Genomic DNA, 26,416 nt, shown 5'->3' on the forward strand with positions numbered 1-26,416 from the left:
GTCCATAGTACACAGATGCCCCAATCGCACTATCATTTGCTTTGTTCAGTTGACCGTTAAAATGGGATTAAAACCTTATGTTGGCATTAAGATTAAAAGATTATTATAATTATCATAGGGAACATGTGTACTAAGATTCAAGTTGATTGGACTTCAACTTCATCAAAATCTACCTTGACCAAAACTTTAACATGAAGCGGGACAGATGACCGGACGAACGGACACACATACCATAAAACCTAATGCCCATAAATGGGGCATAAAAATAAAAAAAAATCGACTAGAGAAAAATTAACCAGGATGTATGTAGCTAACGGTAACCGTAAGACCCTCAGCCATGAGCAAAACCTGTATCATACTGTCAGATTCGACATGTCAAAATGTGAAATAATTCAAACGAGAAAATCAAGAATCTGATTTATGATAGAACAATAAATAAAAAAACCAAATATGTCCTAAACTTATCCGGATTTGTACTTGCATGAACACAATGACGGGTGCAACATGTAAAGCAGGAATCAATTACCTTCATAATTACCCGATTGCACCCTAGTGTGTGTGTTGCTCAGTCTTAAAAGAGGGGCGAAAGATATCAAAGGAGCATTCAAACTCATAGATCTATATTAAACTGACAACGCCATGGGTTAAAAAAAAAGAAAAAGACGGACAAATAAAAGTACACAATACACACCATAGAAAACAAAAGACTTAAGCAACAGGAACACTATAAAAACTGGGGGTGATCTCAGGTGCTCCCGAATGGTAAACAAATCCTGCCCCACACGTGGCATCCGTCGTGTTGCATATGTTATTACAAACCCGGTAAATAGTATAATTTTTAATGTCTGTGTAGTTCTTTGTTGACCTCTTCGTCTGTTCGTCTTTTTTTTCTTATTTTGTGATGGCGTTCTTGGTTTCCTTCCACTTAAGAGATTAATTGAATATCTCCTTGGTATTTTCCGCTTATCTTTTAAACAGAATCATAAAGCAAAGACTCCCGTCTTTGGATTTCAACGTGCAGAATCAGCTGGCGGTGTTAAACATGGTTTAAGAGTCAAACCCTGCACAGTACCTGGAAAAGTCATACTGGTGCAACAGCACGAAACTAGAACAAATAATTGTAAAAGTGAATTGGAAATGACACAACTCATTAGATTGACGGGAACTGCAATAAGAACACCAATAATTGTAAAAGTGAATTGCCGGGAGATGACACAACTCATTAGATTGACGGGAACTGCAATAAGAACACCAATAATTGTAAAAGTGAATTGACGGGAGATGGCACAACTCATTAGATTGACGGGAACTGCAATAAGAACACCAATAATTGTAAAAGTGAATTGCCGGGAGATGACACAACTCATTAGATTGACGGGAACTGCAATAAGAACACCAATAATTGTAAAAGTGAATTGACGGGAGATGGCACAACTCATTAGATTGACGGGAACTGCAATAAGAACACCAATAATTGTAAAAGTGAATTGACGGGAGATGGCACAACTCATTAGATTGACGGGAACTGCAATAAGAACACCAATAATTGTAAAAGTGAATTGCCGGGAGATGGCACAACTCATTAGATTGACGGGAACTGCAATAAGAACACCAATAATTGTAAAAGTGAATTGCCGGGAGATGGCACAACTCATTAGATTGACGGGAACTGCAATAAGAACGCCAATAATTGTAAAAGTGAATTGCCGGGAGATGGCACAATTCATTAGATTGACGGGAACTGCAATAAGAACACCAATAATTGTAAAAGTGAATTGCCGGGAGATGGCACAACTCATTAGATTGACGGGAACTGCAATAAGAACACCAATAATTGTAAAAGTGAATTGCCGGGAGATGGCACAACTCATTAGATTGACGGGAACTGCAATAAGAACACCAATAATTGTAAAAGTGAATTGACGGGAGATGGCACAACTCATTAGATTGACGGGAACTGCAATAAGAACGCCAATAATTGTAAAAGTGAATTGACGGGAGATGGCACAACTCATTAGATTGACGGGAACTGCAATAAGAACACCAATAATTGTAAAAGTGAATTGACGGGAGATGGCACAACTTATTAGATTGACGGGAACTGCAATAAGAACGCCAATAATTGTAAAAGTGAATTGACGGGAGATGGCACAACTCATTAGATTGACGGGAACTGCAATAAGAACGCCAATAATTGTAAAAGTGAATTGACGGGAGATGGCACAACTCATTAGATTGACGGGAACTGCAATAAGAACACCAATAATTGTAAAAGTGAATTGCCGGGAGATGGCACAACTTATTAGATTGACGGGAACTGCAATAAGAACGCCAATAATTGTAAAAGTGAATTGACGGGAGATGGCACAACTCATTAGATTGACGGGAACTGCATTAAGAATAACAACAACGTAAAAGATACAAATAACCGATCTATAACCACTCGAAGCCACTGAAATTTTGTTACAAACTTATAAATGTTCTCCCAAGTTCGAAATCGTCTAAAGTCTGATGGCCTGACTTGAGCTGACCCAAACTGATATGCTAGCTAGCATACGTAGGTCATTTTAAACATGAAATCCCCGGATGAAGTCTTTATTCGTAAAATATACTTTAATGATAAAAATAAGTATAAAAACTAATATTTATTTTGCAATACTTTAAAACTGTTTTTTTATTCTCCATACAATTTACCTTTAATATACCCATTCAATAATTTAATTTCACAAATATGTTATTCTGTATTATAGTATTTTTATATTGATTCACATTTCTTCTCTCGTGTAGTCTTGTTATACACAATCGTCCAGTTTGACATTAAAATAAAGTACTGCTGTAATTCTCTTTGGTGTAGGTTTTTTGCTCAGTTTAAAGTACGGGTTTTACTCATGTTGTAGGCGGTAAGGTGAACTATAGTTGCTGACACCCACTTTATTTGTTTCTTGTTGATAGTTAACTCATTGGCAATCAAATTCTTCACCTCCATCAAAACGTATAAGAAGTCCTGAAAATGAATGTAATACTTTCCGCTGAGCTTGAGACAAGCATCATTTTTTTTACCATTTAATTAACTAAGATTCGTACAGACAGCATAGTACAGCTCCTATACGAACCATTTTAACGTCTTCATTCCGATCGGACGTGGCTGCGTTTTATATTTATATATCGCGCAGAAAAAACGGACGCCAAACTTTAGCAAGGGTTTTACTAGATAATCATAGTTCTAACTTTTTTTTGTGTTACAATATTAACCGAAGTACACATCTCGTTTATGGTAATGTTTATTACTAAAAAAATATGATTTCAAATCAATTATTTCAATAACCAATGCTTGGCTTGAAAACTAATGATTGGAAGATCCTGCTCCACATGCGCCATCCGTCTTGTACGAATATAAGTCAAATACATAAAATGCTCGTTTTACACTTACATAGTATATATCATATGGTATCATATAGTTAAATCAATAACATGAAAATAAATCGGATACTTATACATATATATGTACAGACTATAGTTTCCTAAACGCATACACTTTTAAAGAGGAGTATCATTTTCCAATCACCCATTACTAACTTAAAAATATCAGGTTCAGATATGTATTTTTGTTTTAAAATCACATAGAGGTGTATGTTATTTTGATTGGCTAACAGCAATGTCACGCCATTCTGAAAATAACCTTCATTTCAAAATGAGATGCAACATTCATGATGACAAGAGCTTCCACAATAAAGTCACAAATAAATAAAAGAAGATCTTAATAGAAATTGTGTTTTTATGATCCTAGCAAAAAGTGTAATTACATTACACACTTCAGCTGGCCACTAAACAAAAATATATACTAGTTCAGTGATAATGAACGCCATTCTAATTTCCAAATTATACACAAGAAACTAAAATTAAAATGATACAAGACTAACAAAGACCAGAGGCTCCTGACTTGGGACAGGAGCAAAAAAGCGGTGGGGTTAAACATGTTTATGAGATCTCAACCCTCCCCCTATACCTCTAGTCAATGTAGAAAAGTAAACGCATACCAATACGTACATTCAAAATTCAATTCAAGAGAAGTCCGAGTCTGATGTCAGAAGATGTAACCAAAGAAAATAAACAAAATGACAATTATACATAAATAACAACAGACTACTAGCAGTTAACTGACATGCCAGTTCCAGACTTCAATTAAACTGATTGAAAGATTATGATTTCATCATATGAATATCAGGCATATTCCTTCCCGTTAGGGGTTTAGTATCATACCATCATAACATATATGAGAAGAACATAACCCGTGTCATGCCAACAACTGGTTTTTGAATAAATGTAAGTTAGTTCCGATGCAAAGACCCTATAAGTGAATCAATATTAACGCCAAAATATGCAGTCTTTAATGACCTGACAACAGTATCGTAATTATATCCCTTCTTAAAGGTTTTGTTAGTTTCTGCGGTGATTACTGACATTTTTGTGTTTTATAAAGAATATTTCCATAAAAAAAGGATGTGAAATACCTAAACGTATAAGAAATCTGCATGTTGAGCTATATTTACGAATGATGTCCTTATACCGATGATAAAATTTAGTAAATATTTTGACTAGTTTGTGATATCGAAAACCCTGGTGTAATAATTTTGATTTAATACATAAATTTCTCTCGTTAAAATCTTAAACATTGTTACATACACGAGCGAATCGTACAAGTTGAGATACATAAACACCGTAAAATGGTGACGAGGGAACATCACCATCTAAAAATGGATAATTAACGATAGGAAATGAAATTTTTTTTCTTTTATCATAAATTTTAGTATTAAGCTTTCCGTTAGTGATATAGATATCAAGATCGAGGAAAGGGCAGTGGTTATTGTTAGTATTAGCTTTATTATTAATATATTATTGTTAATATATGATTTTTTAATTGCCAAACATGCTGTTAATTAAACAACCTATTGTTCAACATAGGGGTGTGGTAAAAACTGCCAGATTTGACTGCATATTTTTCTTTTTTTTTGAAAAAAATAGATATCAAACCTTAATAATGTAGCTTTCTTAGAATCCAATTTTTAACGTGTTTCGAAATGTAGTTTCGTCACAAGAATTTTTCAAAGTTGTGTCATTTTGTCTATATGAATGTCGGTAAATTCGTATGATCGAGCACACTGACAGGTATATCGTTGGGACAACTCGATATAATGTAATCAATATACGTGAAAGATTACCTAATGTGAAGTTGATCAAAATCATCATAACATAATTAATCAACACATTATGTTTGCACAACATGAGTCCTACAATATAAGATTTTAAAGGTGCATATCATTTACATTCAACGTTTTTATTGGATTTTTTTTTACTACAATGTAACCTCGAGGTTCAACGTTGATGGTAAAAAAAAATCCCAGAAAATTTTTGAATGATATTGTAAATGATATGAACCTTTGAATTCTTATAACATCGGAATAGAAAATATGTGATCCGAATTAACCATGCACGTGTGTTACAGAAGATTCTAATATGACGTGCTTCTTTCGCTATGTAAACAACACTGTGTGAAAATTCTCGATATATCTATACTTAGCGCAGACTCAGAGATATCATCGTGACATAATAATGGATGTTACAATATACCTCCCACGTAAATCCACATGTATTTGAACCTACATTGCAAACGCTTTGCCAAATTAATTGTATTACTTATTTTAATTAAACAAAAAACATTACAGAACTTTTATTCTTATTCAGATGCATAATAAAAAGAATTAATGTATTGCAACTAGTTTTGTTTATTTCCTAAATATAGTAACACTGTATTTTTTGTGCAAAGTCAATTTCATCATGGAACACTTTCTCTACAATGAGGGGTTCATTAAGGGATGCAAATAAGCTTGATATTTATGTTACGATTTAAAAAAAAATCAATATACCAATTTAAGTTGCAGTCTAAAAACAATATTTAGTCAATATCACAAAAATAAAAAAAAAATTGTAACCAACGAAGTTTGTATAATATTGTATTAGAATGGAATTCTGAGGTTTTCTATTCTATTGCCTTTGATTCAGCGAGTCAACATGGCAGCTCCTTCTTTAAGAAATGTCAATTTTGGATTTGACGGTAGCTTACGAGAAAACATGTAAATTAAAAATCGGAAATATTGGGTTTGAGAATTAAACATATTTTTTCTAGCGGTTATTAACGAAATAATTAATGCAAGTTAAAGATGTATGAGAATATTTGAGCTTTATTTAACAAGGAGTAAAAAAGAACAGCTCCACACACGGCATACAAACCCTCGCTTCAGTATTTAAATTGACTTATTTGTCCTATTAGAATCGAAATAATTCGTGGAAGCCATAGATTTGTTGTAAATTTACACATGGCCTGGGCCGTGATATTCGTTAATTTTATCCCTCGCTAACGCTCAGGATAAAATTCGAATATCACGGCCCAGGCCATGTGTAAATTTCCAACAAATCTATGGCTTCTATGAATTATTTCTTAATTATGAACTTTTATGATTATGATTATGATTAGGGTTTTTCTTAAACAATATTATGATCCCAAATTTAATGAATTTTGTTGGCAATACTTTAATATAAACACTACATATAGCAAAGTATATATTCAATCTCAATGTATTATTATTAGGAAAAATGTTTGACTCGGTAAAAAAAATTCTTCCCCCTCCCCCCCCCCCCCCCCCCCGTATTGCATGTAATGGTTTAAACCTAAAGGATTCGCACTAACTGCCTCAAAGGGGTCCGCTCCAGTCTTGAATCAGTTGTTTTGTTTATCATAAACAAAATATTGTCTCACACTGAAAGGGGCAGCCGGGCAACCTGCACAGCCCAGCTTGTCAAAACAACTAAGATTTACAAAAATGATTACAAACAAAAAACATCAGTTGGGCAATCTTACTGGAATCTGATTATCTCTACTGATAAATAATGCAACCCTAATGACACATTTAAGTTTTGGAATGATTTTATTCACAAAGAATGTTTCTCATTGGTATACATTTCTATGCTCTTGTCTTTTCGAAGTTTATATTGGAAATTAAAAATTTCTGAAGACACTAGCTCCACATTCCTATGCATATGATTGTCATATGTACGAGAATCATTCCATAAAATATCCGTTTGATATCCTTTCAATGCATGACACTGTCTAGTGGTTTTTCTGCCACAATTACAAGGAAAACCTGGCTAAACTTGTGCTAAATCAAACACTTGAATCTTACATTGCTATTGATGTTAAGCAATTATTTAAAGGGCCATCCGGAACTGTTGGGTTTTATGACAGTCTTTCTTCCATACACACCATCGCTGCAAAATAATTTGAACATTCATTTAGATGATTATAATATTATTTGGCAATCCAAAGAGAACCTGAAAATATCAGACCACAATGAACAGAGACCCCAAAAAAAGCCAATTTTACTTTACAATGAACTTGAAAAAAGTAGTTAGTTGCATGTCAAATCATCTTTTGGCTGTCGACAACAAATAAATAAAATCTAAATTTCGTAGCATTTTACCCCCCCCCCCCCTTTTTTAACTGAATTTGTTCAAGGTATGGTGGTTTTACCCCTTTTCAGATTTCAGTATGTCATGTTGTATATCTTTTATAAATTAGATGAATTTCTACGATATTCTTATCATTTGACAAAATACTATGCATCTGAATTAAATTGTTTACTATTTGAAAAAGCGCGCCTTCTTTTACTTTAATTTACTTCCCTTTATTTCACATAGCAACAAATATTAAAAACTGCCACATTTGACTGCATATCAATTTTTTTCCCCAAAAAAAATATATGTCAAGCAGCATAATTAACTATACAAATTGGGAGAAAATCAAGATGTTCCGACTATAGGTTAGTATTAAAAAAAATAATGAAAGGATGGCATGATTACAGGTTTGAACCCTGACGACACTTAAAATCGAAAATTCACTTATTTACCTATCGTATGAAGATACGATGATGTGATAAACTTAACAATTAATAATTTACCTGATGCATTATCATATTCACATTACGTTGACACGTCTCAGTTCGTCTGTGTTAGCTCATTTCAAGCTCGTAAACAATGTACACCATTTTCCGCTGTTCTTTACCGATTAACTCTAGTCAGAAGAGCGCACTGTTTACAGGGGAGGTAATATTTTGTCACCGGTTCACGCACTGCAATGGCTTGAAACGAAATGAATCTATATCTATATTTGTAAGGTGTTTTGTGGAGCTTCGGAAGCCCATACAAAGTTGGGACTTTCATTGTATTTGGTTCTGCTTGGAAAGCGGAAGCTAAAAGTTAATGTTTGTTACAGATGTCGTTTTCTGAAAATGGAGACAGTTGGAATGTTGGTGAATTGGTAATTTCTTTTTTCAGAACCTCAATGTAAAATTTACGTCAAATAATAATAGTATTATTAGCAGCTTAATCGGCCGGGACACAAACAAATTCCTTGGCTAGTTCTTTTTGTTTATGTTTGATACGAGAAATAGGTTAATTGTGGTTATTGTTAATAATAAAATGTTCTCTAAAATGTTGAATACGTATATAATTATTTTCATTACTGAATTGAAAAAAGAGTCCAGAGATTTTTTATCAGCTATTTAATGCTTCTTTTCGTAATTTTATAGGTTTTTAAAAGTGTTGATCGTGCACTCATTTTTAGAATGATACGCTTCATACAAATTGTAATTAGATCAACGCTTTTACATCCCTATGATTTCACGAAAAAAAGCATTCAATTTTAGATTACAAATAGATTTGCATTGTGCAATGAATCAATATGGTAATACTGTACATAATTGGCTAAATGGAATTTAAGGAAAAATTGTTAATTGTACTTTCTCATACTTACAGTAGAATATCGGAACGCCAATTATATACATGTATAAACAAAAGACACTCCAAAACACTCATTTTCAAATCCCCGCCGCCTCTCCTTAGAGCTACCGTGTCATGTTTATAACCAAAATGAGCAGAATGACATGGGATTCAATAAATTCATTACCTTTCTGCTGTTACTATAAAAAATACTTTGAAATTTGATTTAGAAAAACAATTGGATTAACTCATCCTTATAATGCATCTTTTTGTTATTTCGCATTTTTTGCATAGCTACCCAAAATATTTACTAAATAATTATTTTTTTAAATGTGGTTCTTATGCACTAACGTACAGACGAACATACAGAAAATTAAATATTAAATTTGCTAATTGTAAATGTTGCGTTTATTGTTCCATTGTTGTCATTTTAACAATTTGTCGGGAATAATATTTTCAGTATACTGTATTTATATGTACGAGATCTGTTGAAATATTGTTTTACATAATCCTGGTGTCAACGTACTCGATTGCAAAGAAAGAACACAATCAGGGTGGACTTTGAGTTTCCCGGATAAAATGAAGACACATAAACAAGTACAGCACATTAATTATTCCTCTTCAACAACCTAATTGCTATGATATGTAAAAAAGAATTTAAAGCCTTAAATATATTTTAGGTTTGATAGTTGTCTTAATAACATTTTGTATAAACAAAAGCTAATATGATTGTGTGTGCATTAAATCTATAATGTCCTTGTAACCTTCCATTTTTGTAAGATGCCTTGTCGTGTATAGTGAACCCGGAACTACTTGTCATCCCTTTGATAAGTTTATATTCGTGTTCATAATTATGTAATTGTCAGTGCAATATACAGTGGGCTTAGGCCATTTTTTTGTAAATAAATATTAAACAATTCATTTATCTTTTCAGAATCTAGAGGACTATGGGTAATCTCATTATTCATTCACTAAAATGAAAATAACGTGTTCGTCATTTATGGAATTTCTATAGCTGATCACTTTTAAACTCAAACCAATCACAACGTTATAGTGTACGCTTTTAGAAATATTACCAATAATGCATTAGATTCTGCGAATTGTCTAACAGTAATCTCCATACTTACTCTACCAATGTCATCTATAATGTATGATATGTTTGTGTGTGTTACATTTTAATGTTTTGTCGTTGTTCTCTCCTCTTATATTTAATGCGTTTCCCTCAGTTTTAATTTGTTTCCCGTTTGGTTTTTTTCCTTTTTCTATCGATTTATGAGTTTTGAACAGCGGTAATCTACTGTTGCACATTTATTTACCATATATAACATAATATGTTTCATTTCGAATATTTAAGAAGCATAGTTCATTTTTGTCTAGTCTTCGCTATGTTATCTAATTCATTTCCAGAAATTGAGAATCATAAACAAATTAATTGGATTTACGAAGTTATCATACCACACACAACGAAGTCAATACTCATTAGAATAATATGTTTGACCGTCAATCCATCCGTCCATTAGTCCTGTTCCTTTCATCGCAAACCTCTGAAACAAGAATTTCATTAACTTAGTAGATAATCAGGACATACTATGTAGATGTTCATATCGACAGGAAATTATGATATATAAGGGATGCCACTTTGGAACTGAGAATTTTGTCTTAAATATACTACTGCAAAAGATAGTCATCAGAATTCATAGTTAATGCGGACATACTACACGTATGTAGATATAAATATATCCTCAAGAATATTTTATCAGTTGACTTTTGTAGGAGTAGCGAGTCTTACAACCATGCTGATAAAGGTTCTGCAATTGATATTATTTTCATGCCGGAAAATGTTCTTTTTGTAATTTTAACTAAGCCATGGAGAAGATATTTTTTCGAAGAAATAATTTGAATTACACAGAAGTGTACGTACTTTCTAGGTCATCTAGACCCAAGTGTCATTCCATGCATGCATTGTCATTACTTAAAACCTTAGATATCTGCTTAAAAACAATCTAAACATTTAATCAAAATTTTGCCCTAATTATTCTCGGACTATTATCTAGACTTATCTAATTTACAATTATTGTGTACAAATCCAAGTAAAGAATGACCACCACTATTGATAATAAATGGAACCGTACAAATAGAACATGCATGCAGGTTCTCAGATACCTTCTTGCGTATTAAAAAAACCCACATCATGCAGTCACTGCACCGAATGTGTTGTTCTTCTTATTTCTCCTAAAAGTTCTCCGAGCATTTGATGCTACAATGTATCCCAAATTAAAAGTTGTTGAACATATTTTATTAGAATCATCATGTACTAATCCATGCAATTATTGTTTCCTCCATGACAGTCTTGAACATCTAAACTGAATATTAAATAATTGTTTGTGGTTGGTACAGGTTGGCTGTCACTTTACAAAATAGTTTAGCAAAGAACTCTATAAAGAAAAAAAGGGAACTCTTTTTAACAGAAAACATTACTATACACACTGATCTGTGTCCACACTTGTAGAAGTATAAAAATATCTGAATAATAAGCAGGTAACGAAAGTAAATCTGTATTCCCAAGAACGAAACAATTAATGTCTATTGTGTTGTGTTTTCTTTTCTGTCGGATTATATTTCATAACAATGACATAAAAAATACCGGTTAATTATATACATTACACTATTGTTATATAATACTAAAAATAGGACACAGGTGTATCATTTTAATATTATATATAACTTCTGTGTCAACAAGATTTTCAAAAAGTATTGATTATCAGAAAACAGGTCATGTAAATAAAGACTGCAATTAAAATGGAAGCGAAATATTTCTACTGCTGAAATTGTTGGAATTGTTAGTTGTTGTTAGTTGAAGCAAAGCGCATTTAACATTGTTTATCGCTTTTAAAATGTCTGGATCGTTACAAGAATTTGCAATTTCGTGTCAAGGATGTCCGGAACAAAGTCCTATCAAGGGTAGATGTCTGACATGTAATCTTTTTATGTGTATGAACTGTTGTATGCTACACCAAGTGAACGAATTGAACTTGTATAACCAGCACAAAATTGTGGATATAGAGATAACCGGTTCAACTGACCAAAAGTATGATAGTATTGTTAACTGTGAACTCCATCGTCAGCGCGGATGTGGTTTTTGTAAGCAGTGCGAAGATGTCGTCTGCACTATGTGCGTTTCGCAACCACATCGGGACCATCACATAATTGATATGGATTCCGGTTGCACATTTTCTCTTTACAAATTAAAAGCTCGAAGCTCTAAGTACCAAGAGATCATTGTCGACATGTTTAGACATCAAAATACATTAGAGTCAATAAAGCAAAGTGGTTTTTCAAAACTTGAAACGGAAGTTCAGAATATTCAGAAACAAGGAAAGACTTTAAAAGATGCAATTGACGCACACACACACAAATTGTTGCTCGAACTTGGTAAGAAATGGGAGGCAATAAAAAATGACATTGAAGAAGAAGAGAAAAAGATAAACAAATACGGAATCGAATTGGAAACAAGGAACAACAGTCTCACAAATATTGTCGATTCTAAATGCAAAAGCGCCGTGTTTGAAGCTGCAAGGGCAGAAATGAGTTTTGACGGAAAGATAGACCTTCAGACGGAGTTTGATTCTTTACCGGAATTCAATCCAGGAAAAGTAACAGAGTGCGGTATAGAAGCACTTTATGGCATTATAAAACATGTTCAAGAACTAAAAAGTACTACCAACACTTCGTTGAGTGTGCTGGAAACTTATAAATCGAAATTTCCGTCCATTGATAATATTGTTTGTTGTCCTGATGGGTCTGTTCTTATCAACGCAGAAAAAACCCATGGGTTTGAAGGAGAACTTCATCATGTGAAACTTTTCAATGGTTCACTCGAGAAAATACATAAATTCAGTGTTGACTTTAAAAGTATGGCACTGCTGCCGTCCGGCGATCTTTTATTATCTACCGAAGAGACAGCTCTTCGGACAATTTCTGCCGAAAATAAATTAGAAAAATCTAAGTACAGTGTGGCGCCTTTGAAAACAACCGGTGCACTGCATATCACCAGCGATGGCAACATTATCGTTTGTGCCACCGGCAAGTCTTTGTTTACAAGGGAATGCAATATAATTGTGATGAATCTGTATGGAGAACACATTAAAACCAAACAACTGGTGCTCGGGGACGACTCTATGCCATACAAAATTACTTCAGACAAGTTAAGGAATATTTACATTATTGTCAGACAGGAACATAGTCGACGTAATGGAATACTGTATGTTTTGACCGATGATGATAATGATGAGTTTAAATGCATTTATAAAGGTTCGGAATCGTCAGTCTGCGGAACCTTTGACCCGACTGACTTAGTTGTCACGGATTCTAGTCGGGTAATTGTGTGTGATGCCGCTAACCTCACGTTACACATTCTTCATACTTCCGGGCAATGTTTATCAACTCAAAGTTTGTTCAAAATGGACATCAAACGCATACCAAATTGTCTTGCCATAGACCATCGTGGATATATTTTATTAGGATGCAATGGTGGTTTGGATAAGAAGAATGCGAAAGTCCATGTCATGAAATTATCCACAATGTGAAAGTCTGAAAGAATATATATACATTTGCACATATTCTTATGGAGAGAATATGTCACTTGAGTTTTTTGTAATGATTTAGTTCAATGCACATGAAGGGTTGTTTTGTTACAATAAAAAATAACATATGTCTTTTGTTGTAAGTAGAAGATTAGAATGTGCAACTCTCCCGTGAATGTACGAAATCATCTGTACAATTTCCTTCGCGAGATATTGATTGTGAAATAATGTATTATGTACCCAATTTTACTCATTGATTACTATTGAATTTTGTACAGATAATGATTATCGAGTTAAACAGTATGTAGATGATTACTTTAGACTTCGTGCCTTTTAATAAAGACAAAACAATTTTCATTTAAATCTTCAAATTAATGATGTAATGTCGAGACGCTGCGTTCTGAAAAATTTACAGTGTATATGAGCACTGGGTTTACATTCAAATTTGTTATATAAGATACGATAAAAAAAAAATTGTTTCGGCAAAAGTCAAATATACAACACTCTAACTGTCTAAGGGGCTTTTGACATAATATAATAACATATATACATTATAACATAAAACCACAGTCCAAGATAATGTTACAACCTGCAATATGAGAGAATACTCTCACACATAGCATGCAATAACAATTTAACAGCAAATTAAAAATGAGGTAAAGTATTTGCATAAATGATTTACCTTTGAAAGTTATAGAAAAAGTTTAACTAATATTTGTTAACTTTTGAAATAAATAAATAACTATTTTGTTAACTATAATATATGCTTTGTGATTTAGAAATTTCAATGAACAAAATGTTTTCAACCTGCATTGATTACACAATTTCTGGAAAGAGATGTCAACAATTATAAAATAAAATAAAATGGAAATCTTTGTCAGATTCATCATAATATGCTATTTAGTAATTAAACATTTCTTTTTATATTTTTATAAAATCTATTTTCTGTAAATCATTTATATATTGATCAATATCAATGGTTTTGAAACACATATATGATACATACCTGTGTTTTATACAGGTAAATTCCCTTTAAATAATGTTTGAACTATTTATTGTTTTAAAACACATATTCTTTTTACTTGTGATTATAACATTCACATAGTTTATAACCCACCACTTTTTGATAATCCTTTTAAAGCATGTTCTCTCAATCAATTCATGACTTTTGAACAGCGATATTCTACTGATGCCCCCCCTTTTTTTTTTTACCTCTGACCAGATGTTTGTGACAAGTTGAAAACATCATATATATTAAAACATGTACATGTATTTGGGACTATTATACTAACAGTATAGTTACTAGTATTTTTATCAATGAGAACGTAAAAAGAGGTTGCGTAAGTGTAGAGTACATGCACGCCTCACCGAATTTAGCTTTATATGACCACGACCTTTCTTGTTTACATCTTTAAATTAAAAGATATATAGTTATGTCATGGGTTGCTATTTATGTATTTGTATACGATCGAATGTGTGGGTTTGAAAATACATTTTTTTCCACCGATTATACAAACATACACAAGTGAATACACAAACCACCATCTCTGCTGTGCAATAGTTACTTGTGGTACTTCTTATAGCTGACTATACTGTAGGGCTTTTACTCTAGTTGCAGGTAGTACGGTGGCATTTAATAGATGACACTTCAGTTATTTGGTGTATTGCTGATTGTTGTCTCAAGAGCAATCAGATTCCAAATATTTTTTTTATGCTAGTTGGGGTAATACGTTGATGAAAACGTAAAAGGAGTGCTTGATATATATTATGCAACTAAACATTATTCAAGCATCGTTCAATAAATCACATGTCTTCACTTTAGAATGAAAATGGGGATTGTGTCAAAGAACAAAAAAACAGTACAAGACATGCAACTATTGGTTTAAAAAAAAATGCGTTCAGCTGGCTCTAAACAAAATTGTGTACTAGTTCAGTGAAAACATAAATCGTCATTTCCCATTTTTTCGACATCAAGCTAACGGAAAATCAAAATATACAGATGTCAATTTTCTTAGCAAGCTTTGAAAATACTTTAATACTTAAGAAATTTTTAATACTAATTTTTACTAATAAGCATCGGGATGATATCAAAACGTCTTGTACATAGTCTTATACATAGACGTTTTTTGATAGCAGGTCTAAAGTTTAATCCGGCCCTATCTCCGTCTGTGTCATAAAAGTAAATGATACATACTCATTCCAATTTGCCTTCCATTTAACATAGGAAGGCCCATCTTTAAGCAACGTCCATGGAACTTAATATATTTATGTTATTCTCAGACACAGATGCACCCCCTAAACTGCAATTGCTACTGTAGGTACACAAAAAAAATTGCGCTCAATTTCACATTTTAACTTGTTTATTTACAAGACATCCTTTTACATTTTAGTAATCGCTGTCAATTTCATTGCATTATCTGTCTTTGAGTTTCAAAGATTATCTTGAAACTTGTCTTTACTCGTGCGAATCTGTATGATTATATTTATATTTCATTCTACGGTTGATGTGACTTCTGTTTTTAAAACTCAACTTTCACTTATATGCATTTATAATTTGAATGTACTTTGTTAACTTATGAATCATTGTTATTTTGTTTAGTTATGTCTGTTACCTATTCTGAAATCGGACTCAGACTTCTTTTAAAATGAGTTTTACTTTGTGAATTGCTGTGTGTTTGTGTGTTTTTCTAGATTGGCTAGAGCCATAGAGGGAGGGTTGAGATTTCACAAAACAAGTTTAACCCCGCCGCATTTTGACGCCTGTCCAAAGTCAGGAGCCTCTGGCCTTTGTTAGTCTTTGTTCATTTATATGTTTAATATAACGTCCATTATCACTGAACTAGTATTCATTTTTGTGAAAGGGGCAGCTGAAACACGCATCTGGATGCAGGATTTTCTCGCTGTTTTGAAGACCCTGTGGGAGACGTTGACTGTATTTTGCTCTTTTATCGGGTTGTTATCACACATCCAATTTCAATTATCAATTTTATATGATATTTTTGTATGATATTTTATGATTATGTCAATTGTTTCCGTTTTACATTTTCCATGGAGTTCAATATTTCTGTTGTTTTACTTTGTACAATAATAAGATACAAGAGTATGCACTTCGATATTCCTCGCGATACACTGACATAAGAAACAACAACGAGAACAACGCGTTGCTTGTTACTCTTTGACCTCATGTCTTCTACGTAAAAGGATAAGGGAAGACTGTAATATATTTATAAAATTTAATCCTCGCCTTTATTAACACTTTCTGACATGATAAAGTTGAGAATTGAAATGGGGAATGTGTCAAAGAGACAACCCGAACAAAGAACAAAAAACCACCGAAAACCACCAATGGGTCTTCAACACAGCGAGAAAATCCTTCTCCAATAGGCGTGATTTAGTTCGTCACTAAACAAAAATGTGTATTCAGTCTAGTTCTGTGATAATTAACGTCATACTAAACTCCGAAATATATACATGAACTAGAATTAAAAAAATCAGACGATTGTATGTTCCTAGAAATTGGAAAGGTTGTTTAAAAATCCAATTTCATAGGATGCCTTATTGTGATAGGTGTTACTATAGATACCGTATGCCAATCCAGAATATCTGCTGTAATCTGTTTGATGAGCAAATATTAAGGTTGCATTCTGTCGTTTTATTGGTCATTCATAGTGGGTTTCATACTTTAGAAAATTTTGTTTCAGTGGAAGTGAGGTATGGTTTTTTTCTTTCTATTTATCCCCCCCTCGAGATTAAAATGCATGCACCACAAAAGATAAATGGTCGGGTTTACACATTCGTTTTCTTCTATTTTGTTTTTGTTTCGTTTTGCATTATGAAATGGTGTAATACATTATTCGACAGATGAATTGATAAAGTTTTTATTGTCCTTTTGTAATACAATCCTTTCTTAGAAAAAGATAAATTTCAGGTAGTTTTTTTCTCTTGCGGACGCAATTTATACAATGACATGCCATATCGTAATCAAAATATCAAGTTACAATATTCAAAATGATAAAACACGCAATAAAAGAAATCCTAGTCCTTAAACGTTATAAAGCAACTGTTGTTCTATCATACAGTTATTCATACTTGTACGACCAATGAAAATGGTGATGAAAACTTGTTTGTTGTTTGTTGTCTTCTCTGCAATTTTTTTGGGAGTTTTGACTGGTGCTGTTGAGGGTGAGTAAATTTGTTTCTTTGATTTTCATTTTTTTCATATTTTTTTTACAGCCTATACAATGTTTATAATGTATCATGACCTCGACGTAAGGGCCTCGGTGGCCGAGGGATCTAATTATTTATTACTGTAATCACTAGCCAGTTAACACTCGTGCGGGTGCATCCCACTCCAATCTAAATTGACTAGGATTCATTTTGTTAGTTCTGCTATTGAAGATCGTTGGCTGCTGCGTATAATAATTCCCAAGATATAAAGTTAAAAAAAATTAATAAGACCTTTGTTAAGGGAGATAACTCTAGGATAACAAAACAATTGTAATAGTTAAGTATACATATGTTTTATTAGTGTAACAAATATAAAGTTTTTTCGTATTCATATGCGTTCAATTAAATTAGAGAGCAGAGATATATAGTTATGTCTCTGTTGTTTGAAGTAAAGTTTTCGTGAGACTTTACCTTATACTTTATTGTAAACTTTAGATAAAAGGACATGCATGACAGAGGACCTCCTTAAATTGTTGATAAAAACAGATAGATGTTCTGATGGTCAACCGAGCAAATACGGTAAGTAGATAGACATTCCCTTATTTCAATGGTTTTTACTTGTACACGAATCACAAAAGTAACACAGTTTTTCTTCAAATTGGACTTTAGTTTGCTTTAGAACTGTCTATCTATTCTTTTTTTTTTAAATATTATTTTGTCAAAATCTAGGCCAAATAATTATGACGTCTGGCAAGGCTATTTTTTTCTGGGACGCTTTCCTACGAAGTAAGGCGTCGTACGGCGTCGTAGGTCGTAGACAAAACATGTAATATCCTTGACAGACGTCATAATTATTTGGACTAGTCAGAATCTATCGAAATAGAAACTTTCAGATATCATTTGGTTTTAATACATTGTTCGCCATTTTTTTTATTTAGGAAGCTGCAATCCTCCATATACCATTAAAGATTTAAAGACGTTTTGAACATGGCCCTGGTGTAAAATATAGGTATAAAGAAAAACATAGCACTACTGCTTCTAATTTAAAGAAATAAGCTTTTACACTTTAAATTAAGTGAGGACTTCGGGTTAACTTAGAAAGCCATTTAATGTTTTGTCTACACTAGGTACATTTTTAAAAACATTATACTATGTACAGTCCTATAGCATGACACTATGTTCAGCCCTATAGCATGACACTAGGGTCAAAGTCATATAGCATGACATCAGGTACAGTTCTATAGCATGACACTTAATACAGTCCTATAGCATGACCCTAAATGCAATCCTATAGCATGACATTAGGTATATTCTTATAGCATGACACTAGGTACAATCCTATTTCACGCCACTAGGTACAGTCATATAGCAAGACACTTAGGTACAGTCCTATAGCAAGAAACTAGGTACAGTTTTACAGCATGACACTAGGTACAGTACTATAACATGAGACTAGGTACAGTCCTAAAGCATAGTACTAGGTGTAGCCATATAGGATATATAACACTATGTACATGTTTATAGCATTACACTAATTACAATTCTATAGCATGAAACTATGTACATTTTTATTGCATTACAATAGGTACAGTCCTTTAGCATGACACTATGTACACTCCTATAGGATGACACTAGGTAGTATTATAGCAGGACACTAGGTATATTTTTAACACATTACACTAGGTACAGTCCTTTTTGCCTGACACTAGATACAAAGTCATATAGCATGACACTATGTCCAATCCTATAGCACGACACTTGTTACAGTTCTATATAATGACACTAGTTACAAGGTCTTATAACATGACACTAGGATCAGTTCTATAGCATGACACTAGGTACAGTCCTAAATCTGAACACTAGGTACAGTCTTATAGTATCATACTAGGTACAGTCCTATAGTATGATACTATGTACAGTCCTATAGCATGACACTTGTCACAGCTCTAAAGCATGACACTAGGTACACAGTCCTATAACATGACACTAGATACAGTCCTAAAGTATGACACTAGGTACAGTCCTATAGTATGATACTATGTTAATTCATATAGCATGGCACTAGCTACAGTCCTATAGCATGAACTAGCTAAAATCCTATAACATGACACTAAGTACAATCCTATAGCATGACAGTAGGTACAATCATATAGCATAACAATATGTACAATTTATAGCATGAAACTAGGTATAGTCCTATAGCATGACACTAGATAAATTGCTATAGTATTATATTGGGCCCATTCTAATAGTATTACACAAGGCACATTCTTAAAGCATTACACCTGATACAGTTTTATAGATTAACTCTAGATAGATCTCTCTCTTATACACTCATTACAGTATAAATAGTATAACAGGGATATTTCTTTAGGCATTACATTTCTTAGAACATGCTTTTAGCAAAAATTCACAAGCTACATTTTTCAGCATTACACTATAATGGAATTCTTGAAGAATTATATAAGATGGTAAACATGTTTATTTTCAAGTACAAATTTAGGTATGCTAAATATGTGGTATGATTGCTGATGACGCCACTTTCCACAAGAGACCAAATGACACAACAAATAACAACTATGCATTTGTAGGTGTAAATGTGAACAAAATATATATACCATTTAGGTTAAAAAAAAACCACATATCGACCAATATTGAAATGGTACACACGCTGAAACGTCTCGCATTCTTTATTAATCATTGATATTATGTTGATAGTTCTGAATATAAAGTTTTATTACAACTTCACATAAACTTAACATTAACCAAGAAAACTAAATTTTGACATTTATCAATGAACCATGAAGGCCAATATCAGATGAACCATGACAGGCAGACATGTAGTGCAACTAACAATTCTTCCATACAAAAACATAGTTGACCTATTGCTTATAGTTTTAAATAAGAAAAACAGACAAAACACAAATACTTAACATTGAGCAATGAGCCGTAAAAATGAGATCACGGTCAAATAAAACCTGCGTGACTGACATATAGATCATAAAATATATATTGACCTATTGCATATAGTATTAGAAAAAAAGACTAAAATTCAAAAACGTAACTTTGACCACTGAACCATGAAAATGAGGTCAAGTTCAGATGACACCTGTCAGCTAGACATGTACACCAAAAATCATTCCATACACCAAATATTGTAAACCTATTGCATACAGTATAAGAAAAACAGACAAAAACACAAAACACAAAATATTAACTATAACAACTGAACCATGAAACACCTTGCAGTCCTTCCATACGACGAATATACTAGACCTAATGCTTATAGTATCTGGGATATGGACTTGACCACCAAAACTTAATCTGGTTCACTGATCCATGAAATGAGGTCGAGGTCAAGTGTAAACAGTCTGATGTGCATGAGGACCTAGTAAGGTACGAACTTACCAAAGAGCGTTTATCCTATTACTTGTAATAAGAGGTTTTAACATTACAAAAAATCTTTTTTTTAGGTAGTCACTATGAAAATGAGGTCAAGGACATTGGACATGGTACTGACGGAAACTTCGTAACATGAGGCATCTATATACAAAAGTATGAATCATCCAAGTCTTCCACCTTCTAAAATATAAAGCTTTTGAGAAGTTAGCTAACGCATCCGCCGCCGCCAGATCACTATCCCTAAGTCGAGCTTTCTGTGACAAAAGTCGCCGGCTCGAAAAAAATTAAGAGGAAGTTCACATACATAGGGATACGGCATTTGTATATAAAAAAGAGAGGTTCTTCTATGTATTCAAAGTTTATAACACTGGTTGTAAATTGCAGAAAAAACAACATTCATTTGATAAAGAATCATAAGTTTCCAGATCCTTGTTTTTTCCAGGAATTTAAAGGATTCATAACTCATTTTCCTGTGGTGCTACAAATGTTGCTCAATATTTACAAGTTAGTTAACTTGTGCCTTAGAATACTGTACTCTTTGATGTTTTATTTCACTAAATAGAACAGAGAAATAAATAATCCAACTCTTTCAGAAGAAACAAAATATATCACACAAATTAATAGAAGACTGATGTACTAACAAAATGTTGTCAAATAAAAACTGGCGGTGATGTATGAGGCTCCGTAAGAATTCAGTTTTGTAATTTATACCATAGATTTTGTTGAAAGCCCCGGCCTTAACCTCATGAGACTGAAGGTCGCATGATGTTTACGAGGGGTTTCAAAAAAGGGCTATGGTATATTTTACGAAACACTGCAAAACTATCCAGAAATTAAAAAAAAATCTGTTTTAACCTATTGCAACCTCAGTAAGAATATTCCCTTTGTTAGTGCCGGTCACTTTCTAAAGTTCAAGGACTTATTAAAAGGCGTGAATATCAGTTAGACAAGATTCATCGACATTAATAGAGCGTCAAATATCGTTTCCAACGAAATTTGATAATACAGAAAAAATAATATGATCGATATATGTGAGCGATGAAGAATAATATACAGTTACTGTCTTTTGGTGAGGTAAATGTGTGGTTTTATTGACTTTTGAAAAACTGATATTCACTGAGGCCAACGACCAAAGTGATGATATTCACTGAGGCCAACGGCCAAAATGAATATCAGTTTTTCAAAAGTCAATAAAACCACATATTTACCGAAACAAAAGACACTAAATGTTTTATTCCATATTCCGAGAGTAATTAATTTAATTTAAAATATTTACCAAAACCAATTGTACATCAAACGTTTTTTTTACCAAAATTATACACGTAAAAGCACGCGACGTTTTGCGCGGTGAATATCCTTTTTCCGCAGGTGAATATGCTTATTTATTCAAAATCCCATTCATATAGAAAAACCTACTAATATTTTATCAATATGGAATAAGACATCATATTACCCTGACACAAATATGTGAAGATTTGAATATATGAGAAAAGACCCAATTCTTGACAGTGATGATGACTTGCAGCAAACGGGAAAATAATTTCACAAGGACAATTTTATGAATGACAGTTTATTTGTTGAACTATAATTATGCTGCATTGGAGACTTAAAGCAAAATTGTATTAACGATTCCCTGTTGAAACTGAAATTGTTTTGCTGCTAAGGGTGAGTAGTTGTTTTATCAATTGACATTATTAAGTTAAAAATGTTTATACTTATCTTTAAAATTTTTAATAAATCATACCCCATTTAATTTATATCAAAAGCCAAAACTATAATTGGTATTTTATTTCTTGATTAAGAAAATGATACGTAAATTGGCCTAAAATTTAAGCTTCCTTTTTTTAACGGTCTTCCGTGACATTACTTTTTTTAGCAAGAAAACTCATGTCTAGTTATCAGCTGCAGTCTTATCGTCTCCCCCCCCATCTACAATCACATGTCGCCCTAAACATACTTTTTGAGTAGGACTATTAATACATGTGATTAATTTAAACTTAAAAAATAAAAACAATATTTATTTTCCAGGATTGAAGTCTCAAAGACAGAGGGAAGAAAAGACACAAAAATTGTCGAAAGTTGACAATTGACAAGAATCTTGTAGAACAGCAAGGACGCATGTCGGGGAAAAATATTGAATCTTACCAACGTAGAATTAAAAGAGTTAGAAAACAGCTTTTGCATAATTAAATAATTAATGCATCTGCCTTAAATCATCTCCATTGAAGTGTCATAAATGCCTTTCCTCCTTCATAGTACATAGCTTATAACTAGCAACATATCGGGTGTTTTTGCATGAAGCAGGAACTGCCCATCCTTGCAAAACAGCTGAGACCCCCTGGCGTTTAAGGGTTCGCGGTGTACGTTGGTGTGTGTTCCTTTAAGTTTTGTCTGTGTTATGTGTTTTGTCTGTGTCTACGTCAGTTTAGTGTTCTCATTTTTGTACTTTGTCCATTTGGCACTTTGTATATAACTAAGATGTGGAATGAGTTCCAATGAGACAACTCCTCACTCAAGCCACAATGTATTTAAAGTTAACAATTACAGGTGAAAATACGGGCTTTACTACGGAGACTTGTCTCACAACGACTGCAAGCTATAAAGAGCCCCTAAATGACTAGAGGAAAACAATTCAAACAGGCCATGCAAATATTTAATATCTTTATACAAAACGATTTTTTGAAGAGTTGTTCATGTTTGAGTGTAGTGTAATACAAGCGGATCCCAGTTTACGCGATTTGACGTTTTTTTTTCTATTTACCATAAACAAAAATTGTTGGAAAGAGACACGATTTCTTTCGGATGTGGAATGTGGGAATTTAAAAAAAAATCGTTTTGAAAAAGTATGTGCGGGCGGACGGAATCTTCATTGTTCGTCGCAAAAAATATTAAATTAGCATGGCCTTAAATGTTTTTCGTTTAATATAACAATCAAAATAAGATGTGGTATGATTGCCAATGAGACAAAACTCCACCAGAGATCAAATGACATTGAAGTATTTAAATAACTATATAGTTATCACAGGTACCAGAATTACAATTTAGTACGTCAGACGTGCGTTTCGTCTACATAAGACTCAACAGTGACGCTCAAATCAAAAATATTTATAGACCCTAACAAGTACAAAGTTGTAGAGCATTGAGGATCCAAAATTACAAAAAGTTGTGCAAAATACGGCTAAGGTAATCTATGCCTGGGATAAGAAAATCCTTAGTTTTTCAAAAAGTTCAAAGTTTTGTATACAGGAAATTTATAAAAATGACTACATTATTGATATTCATGTCAACACCGAAGTGTTGACTACTGGGCTGGTGATACCCTCGGGGACGAAACGTCCTCCAGCAGTGGCATCCACCCAGTGGTGTAAATAGTTATCAAAGGTACCAGGATTATAATTTAGAACGCCAGGTGCGCGTTTCGTCTACATAAGACTCATCAGTGACGTTCAAATCAAAAATATTTATAGACCCAAACAAGTACAAAGTTGAAGAGCATTGAGGATCCAAAATTCCAAAAAGTTGTGCCAAATACAGCTAAGGTAATATATGCCTGGAATAAGAAAATCCTTAGTTTTTCAAAAAGTTCAAAGTTTTGTATACAGGAAATTTATAAAAATGACCACATTATTGATATTCATGTCAACACCGAAGTGTTGACTACTGGGCTGGTGATACCCTCGGGGACGAAACGTCCACCAGCAGTGGCATCAAACCAGTGGTGTAAATAGTTATCAAAGGTACCAGGATTATAATTAAGTACGCCTGACGCGCGTTTCGTCTACATAAGACTCATCAGTGACGCTCAAATCAAAAATATTTATAGACCCAAACAAGTACAAAGTTGAAGAGCATTGAGGATCCAAAATTGCAAAAAGTTGTGCCAAATACGGCTAAGGTAATCTATGCCTGGGATAAGAAAATCCTTAGTTTTTCAAAAAGTTCAAAGTTTTGTATACAGGAAATTTATAAAAATGACCCTATTATTGATATTCATGTCAACACCGAAGTGTTGACTACTGGGCTGGTGATACCCTCGGGGACGAAACGTCTACCAGCAGTGGCATCCACCCAGTGGTGTAAATAGTTATCAAAGGTACCAGGATTATAATTAAGTACGCCAGACGCGCTTTTCGACTACATAAGACTCATCAGTGACGCTCAAATCAAAAATATGTATAGACCCAAACAAGTACAAAGTTGAAGAGCATTGAGGATCCAAAATTCCAAAAAGTTGTGCCAATTACGGCTAAGGTAATCAATGCCTGGGATAGAAAATCCTTAGTTTTTCAAAAAGTTCAAAGTTTTGTATACAGGAATTTATAAAAATGACCACATTATTGATATTCATGTCAACACCGGAGTGTTGAATACTGTACTGGTGATACCCCCGGGGACGAAACGCCCACCAGCAGTGGCATCGACCCAGTGGTGTAAATAGTATCAAATGTACCAGGATTATAATTTAGTACGCCAGACGCGCGTTTTGTCTACATAAGACTCATCAGTGACGCTCAAATCAAAAATATATATAGACCCAAACAAGTACAAAGTTGAAGAGCATTGAGGATCCAAAATTCCAAAAAAAAAAGTTGTGCAAAATACGGCTAAGGTAATCTATGCCTGGAATAAGAAAATCCTTAGTTTTTCAAAAAATTCAAAGTTTTGTATACAGGAAATTTATAAAAATGACCCCATTATTGATATTCATGTCAAAGTCTCAAAATGACAATCAATTCAATATAGGAAAACATGATTTAAATATTAAACACGCAATGAAAGACAAACAAATAAGATATATTACTGGTAACCACTAAACTAATGGCGCCTGACTTGGGACAGGCACATGCAAAATCGAAAAATTGGCGAGGTTTAGAGTGCATCGCGACGCAAAATGTTTTGTTGCTTTTCCTTTCAGTGATTTTTGTGTTTTGTTTGCTTTACGCAATGACGTACGACGTATTTGCTCCCTATATATTAGTATTTTTTTTCATAGAATGAAACAAACTGTCCATATAAAGATGGTACATAATTCTACAGGGAGATAATTTGTAAATTAGCAGATCGTTTCAATCATATTCTATTATTAAAACACATAGCTTTATTTAATTCAGTAGTTTCATTTTTAGACTCCTATATAACATATTTTTGGGCAAAACAAAAAGAGCAAATAACACTGGAAAACATTGGACCCCTTTAATTTCATTGATAAAACACCTATAGAGAAGTTACATCTTCAGTTTTGTAAATATACACTTGGTATAAGGAAAACTTCATCAAATTTAGGTGCAAGAGCAGATCTGGGGAGACTTCCTCTGGAACTTAATATTAAATTTCAATCTATATTGTATCTTATTAGATTATATTCTGAGGAAATTAATCCTCTTTTAAAAGAATCCTATATTTTGTCTCAAAACTCAGACTCGGCAGGAATT

At 33.2% G+C, this 26,416-nt stretch overlaps 1 long non-coding RNA gene across 1 annotated transcript; it reads right to left on the reverse strand.

Moving 5' to 3' along the window:
• Positions 1–6,964: 6,964 nt before the first annotated feature.
• Positions 6,965–8,146, reverse strand: LOC134684058 (uncharacterized). The gene is made up of 2 exons (XR_010101154.1): positions 8,013–8,146; positions 6,965–7,323 (listed from the first exon to the last, which is right to left on the reverse strand). It is a non-coding gene; the product is annotated as an uncharacterized LOC134684058 (long non-coding RNA).
• Positions 8,147–26,416: the final 18,270 nt, after the last annotated feature.

This window comes from Mytilus trossulus, chromosome 9 (genome assembly GCF_036588685.1).
Source record: "Mytilus trossulus isolate FHL-02 chromosome 9, PNRI_Mtr1.1.1.hap1, whole genome shotgun sequence".
Taxonomy (NCBI): domain Eukaryota; kingdom Metazoa; phylum Mollusca; class Bivalvia; order Mytilida; family Mytilidae; genus Mytilus; species Mytilus trossulus.